This window comes from Benincasa hispida, chromosome 6 (assembly GCF_009727055.1).
Source record: "Benincasa hispida cultivar B227 chromosome 6, ASM972705v1, whole genome shotgun sequence".
Taxonomy (NCBI): Eukaryota; Viridiplantae; Streptophyta; class Magnoliopsida; order Cucurbitales; family Cucurbitaceae; genus Benincasa; species Benincasa hispida.
This window is the reverse complement of record NC_052354.1, coordinates 31,280,023-31,286,377: the sequence shown is the minus strand read 5'-3', so window position 1 is coordinate 31,286,377 and position 6,355 is coordinate 31,280,023.

Here is a 6,355-nt window from a genome sequence, read left to right as displayed (position 1 = left end):
TCTTTTATTCAGGATAAAGCGTTTATTTCAAAAAATAATATTGATATTTGGTCTGCAACAAATGAAAGCAACTTATATATACTAAGACCATTAGTATTAAAAATGCTCCACAATATTGAAATGTTCAAGATTGCAACAACTAAAACTAAGAAAAGAAAATTTTCTCCTAAAGAAAATGTTCATCATTGGCATCTAAGACTAGGCTACATTAACCTCAATAAGATTGAGAGGTTGGTTAAGAACGAACTTCTAAACGAGTTAGAAGAAAATTCTTTACCTGTATGTGAATCTTATCTAGAAGGAAAAATGACAAAACGACATTTTATTGAAAAGGGTTATAGAGCCAAAGAACCCTTGAAGCTTATACACTCAGACCTTTGCGGTCCAATGAGTGTAAAAGCCAGAGGAGGGTTTGAATATTTTGTCACTTTTACGGACGATTATTCAAGATATGGGCATGTTTACCTGATGCAACATAAGTCTGACACACTTGAAAAGTTCAAAGAGTATAAGGTTGAAGTTGAAAATTTGTTAGGTAAAAAAAATAAAACACTTCAATCAAATTGAGGTGAAAAATACATGGATATTGAATTCCAGAACTATTTGATAAAACGTGGAATCACATCTCAACACTCAGCACCTAGTACACCTCAACAAAACGGTGTATCAAAAAGAAGAAATAGAACCCTATTAGACATGGTTCGCTCTACGATGAGCTATGTTTCTCTACCTATCTTATTCTGGGGTTATGTAATGGAGACTGAAGATCACCTCTTAAAGCAGGTTCCATCAAGGAGTGTTACCGGAACACCCTTTGAATTATGGAGAGGTCGTAAAAGTAGTTTATGACATCTTGGGATTTGGGGATGTTCGACACATGTGCTTGTGGAAAATCCAAAGAAATTAGAACACGTTCAGGATTATGCCTATTTGTAGGTTATTATAAAGAAATGAGAAGTGGTTTGTTCTTCGATCCAAAAGAAAACAAAATATTCGTATTGAAAAATGCTACTTTCCTAGAAGAAAACCACATTATAGAACATAAACCAAGGAGCCAAACCATATTAGATGAAATTTTCAAAAAAGCTACTGAAACTTCAACAAGAGTTGTTGAAAAGGTGAGCACTTCAACAAAAGTTGTTGATGTTGCTTCATCTAGTCAAACACATCCTTCTCAACTATTGAGAGAGCCTCGACGTAGTGGAAGGACTGTAACCCAACCTACTCGCTATTTGGGTTTAACATAAACTCAAACCGTCATATTAGATGATAAGGTTGAGGATCCATCATCTTACAAGAAGGCAATGGTTGCTGAAGATGAATGGATCAAAGCCATGGATCAAGAAATGGAGTTTATGCACTGTCTGGAAACTTGTAAATCAACCTGATGAAGTAAAACCCATAGGTTGAAAATGGATCTACAAAAGGAAACTGGGTGTAGATGGAAATGTACAAACCTTTAAGAATAGACTAGAAGCAAAGGGTTATACCTAAGTTGAGGGAGTAGACTATAAAGAAACTTTCTCACCTGTTACTATTATTAAGTCTATCCAGATTCTCTTATCCATTGCCACATATTATGACTATGAGATATGGAAAATGGATGTCAAGACTGCCTTTTTGAATGGTAATCTTGACGAAATCATCTACATGATCCAACTTGAGGGATTCATTGAACAAGGTCAATATCAAAAAGTTTGCAAGCTTAATCGGTCCATATGGATTGAAACAAACATCTCGATCTTGGAATATTATGTTTGATACTACAATCAAATCTTATGGCTTTGATCAAAATGTTGATGAGCTTTGTGTTTATAAGAAGATCATCAACAGTTCAATAGCTTTTCTTATGTTGTATGTGGATGATATCATTCTCGTTGGGAATTATGTTGGTTACCTGACTACCATTAAAGAATGGTTAGCTGCTCAATTCCAAATAAAAGATTTGGGTGAAGCACAACTTGTTCTAAGGATTCAAATTATAAGGGATCCAAAGAAAAAATCACTAGCCTTATCTCAGGCATCCCATATTGACAAAGTGCTTGTCATATAGTCGATGCAAAATTCCAAGAAGAGTTTGTTACCTTTCAGGCATGAAATTATCTTGACTAAGGAACAGTGTCCTAAGTAACATCAAGAGATTGAGGAGATAAGACGGATTCCCTATGCATCTGCAGTGGGTAGCATGATATATGTCGTGTTGTGTACTAGACCCGACATCTGTCATGCAGTGGGAGCAATCAGTAGATATCAATTCAATCCAAAATTTGATCACTGGACACCAGTTAAAGCTGTTCTCAAGTATCTTAGGAGAACGAGAAACTATATGTTTGTGTATGGGACTACGGATTTTATCCTTATAGGATACACTGACTTGGATTTCCAGATTGATAGGATTCAAGGAAATCCACATGAAGATTCGTGTTCAATCTAAATGGAGGAGCTATATTATGGCACAACATTAAGCAAGTTTGTATTGCAGATTCCACCATGGAGACTGAGTATGTAGATGCCTGCGAAGCTGCTAAAGAAGTCGCCTGGCTTCGAAAATTTCTCACAGATTTGGAAGTTGTTCCAAATATGTTCTTTCCCATCATAGTTTATTGTAATAATAGTGGTGTTGTGGCAAACTCCAAGGAGCCTCGTAGCCACAAACGTGGAAAGCATATAGAACGCAAGTATCATATTATTACAGAGATTGTGCAATGGGGAGATATGATCGGCACAAAGATTACCTTAGAGCACAATATTGCTTATCCATTTACAAAGGCTCTCAAAGCTAAAGTATTTTAGGGCCACCTAGAGGGTCTTGGTCTACGAGATATGAGTCACCTAACCTAGGGCAAGTGGGAGATTTTATTGGGTATATTGTATGCCCTAGTTTATTGTATTGTAAATTAATACTTTAATTTACATTGTATATTGATACTTTACTTTCCCACTTGTCCTTTATTGTATATTGATACATTTCACTAGCTTTGGACAAGTAGGAGATTGTTGAGATTGATGTCCTAAATATAGTGTATCTCGTGGTTTGTAGTTTTGTTAACACAAATTATTTATCTAATAAAACTAGAGGTATTTTATTTGAAATTTAGACAGCATTAATTCAATCAAATAAAATAAGATCCAAGGTTATATGATGTCATTTGAATAGTATGTAGTTGACATGCAGATGGTTCATGTTCAAGTAATAACCTAAAAGGTCTGTAGTAAATGGATGAAAGTTGGGTGCCTCATCCTGGTAACACTATGGATACAGCCCACTTTGTAATTGTTACATGAGATGTAAGTGTTACAAACAATATGGACCATATTTTTCATGTAGAGACATGTGAGTAGAGGTATTGTCACACCCGCACCAGATTATCCTCTTAACCTGAACGGAATGGTGACTACAGCAGTTACCAACCCTTTTGCTGGCACTTACTGCCTGTCTCACCTTAAAACAATACTCAAACCCTAAATACATACATAATATCACAGAGTTTAACACATTTCTTACATTACAGGGTTTTACAACATTGTTTTTACATAGATAATACAACTTAGTCAGCCCCACCAAGAATTGAAGTCACTAGACAGACACATGTGTACTAACTAATACAGGTCTTCAATTACGCTTCCTTCCATCTGAGTCTTGAGTGCCAGAGCAGCAGCAGAATAGTCCTTTGGGAACTGACCGCTACCTGAAAAAGAAAAACGTTCGAAACGTGAACTAGAAGCCTAGTGAGTGACTTAATAAAACATATATCTCATGCTCTAAAACCTTAAGCTTGAAAACACAATACTAAAACTAGAATAAACCAAGTAAACGTATACATAAAAACCTTTAAAACCATCGTATCTAGAACCTGAATCCTAATTGAGAATGAACACCCACTGTTCTAATTCCCAACATCAAGCCATGGTCGGATGAGACCACTATCTCGACCTGTTCACATTAAACTATGGCTAGAAGTGATCCCTACATCAATCTCTTTAAATATTCTGATGGCATCTCAACAACTTTCTTACGACATAAACATTGATAACAACTCTTATACATCAATAATCATCATTACATCTTAGTTGAGAACGAGCATACATCGCTCTAGCTCCCAATGTCTATTATCGGCCAAGAGACCTATATTTCAGCCTTCTTTTACTGTTGTATGGCCTAGGTGATTCATACTTGGCCTCTTCTTCAAACTACCCATATGTACGTGGAGGTTTCTATGTACCGTCAACACCTTAGGTACATTTATTCATATACCTTTCTTACCTTCAATACTCCTCTTCATTGTGTTTAGGAATATCAACGCATGTGCTTTAGCAATCTTAGGTATATAAACATAGCAAACCGAGCTTAGTTTTAACCCTAACGCATGCTTCATACTTTATAAAATAAGTTGGCTTAAAACATATTTAACCAGCTTGTAAAACCACTAATCATGCATTAGACATGGAAAACATACTTGGAAAACTCACACCTTAGTACACGTCAAGCGTTGATAAACATTCACAAGCATTAGAAACTTCAAGCTATCCTTCTAGCCTAGAAGAATATATGACTATCTTTATTCTTAGTTGAGAGTGAACTAATAGTTCTAACCTCAACGTCAACCTTAGTCGGGGATAACTCTTTTGTCCAATCCCTTGACGTCGTATTACCTACGTTCACGTGGTTATAACTAAGTACCGTCGTACCTTATGTACCTAACTAGGATACCTTCTCATTGTCCTTCAGTATCCTCAGATACTTCTGCTCAAATACCTTCTCAAACATCCTTCAGTATCAAGCTGCTAAGATACCTTCTCATATGTCCTTCGGTATCAATTTGGTCGGATACCTTCTCAAAAGTCCTTCGATATCAAATTGGCCAGGTACTTTCTCAAGTGTTCTTCAGTACCAAATTGGTTAGATACCTTCTCAACGTCCTTCAGTATCAAATTGGACGGATACCTTCTCAAAAGTCATTCCGTATCAAATTGGCCAGGTACCTTCTCAAGTGTCCTTCGGTACCTTGTTTTAAGTAAGACTAGTCATAGAAATTTAGTTGAAAGGATACCTTCTCATTGTCCTTCAGTATCCATCACATAACTAGTCACAAACATTTAGTTGAACACTAAAGATTAGTGCTCAAATCATCATACTAGCTCGTCTATCATACTGAATCATCATAAAAATGGAGCTATTTAAACCTACTGTAAGTATTTGGACAAGATAACATATCTACATCAATCCCATGGAAAACATGCTCTACTCAGCCTGAGAAAGAGTTTCACAACCATGTTGCTTGGCACATCACTTAAACTCTTAACATGAGAAATATTTCCAAAGAAATTATAATTTCTAAACCATTAAAACAGTAAGCCATCAAATAGTCACTCACAGCTTGTTGGCCTATTAACGAGTTACATGCTTCTTCTAGCTCCTCTTGGCCTGAAAGGACATATTTCCCAGTTAAACCACTGAGAATTCTTAGTAAAATACCTCAATTAATTCATTTATTAAAGGAATTTTACACAGACAACTCTACTGAGATCCCCATGAGCCACACCAGCGAGATCCCCTAGAACATCACCAGCGAGATCACCACGAGCGACACCAGCGAGATCACCTTGAGTGATACCAACGANAGAACATCACCAGCGAGATCACCACGAGCGACACCAGCGAGATCACCTTGAGTGATACCAACGAGATCCCCTAGAGCGTCACCAGCGAGATCACCACGAGCAACACCAGCGAGATCACCTTGAGTGATACTAGCGACACCAGTGATACTTAGCCCCTAGCGACACCAGTGATACCTGCCCAATTTCTAGCGAGATTCCCCTCTAGAGTAAGATCCTCTTCACAATTTTAGTGAGATCTCCTTCATTAGCGAGATCCTCTTCACAAAATTAGTGCGATCTCCTTCATTAGCGAGCTGTTTGCTTGTTCTTCCCAAGCAGCTGTCTTCTTATGTACAAGTTCTCTGTTACAACTTTAAAAATTCATAACTCAAAATCCAGAACTATTTTGAAGAAACTTTCTTCTACAAATATGTTTAGAACTGAGTTACTTTCTTATCTTAAAATTTCAGCCACAAATTCCTTATAGTTTGGCCTAGAGATCCCAATCTTCACCTCGGGCCCTGATTAACCCAAGATTCTGTCTCTCCTGTAATTTCATCACTTTCCATTCTTCTTCTCCTGCCCTCTTTCTCTGGCAAGACAACTTTGAAAATAGATTCTCTCCGCTTTCGAATGGCACCAATTTTACTAAATTTTCTCATGTAGATTGCCAAAACCAAACTTTCAAAGTTCCTTTTCGCTTTTAATCTTCCTGTCGCCTCCCAAATTCAAGGATAATTCGCCACGTCAACTC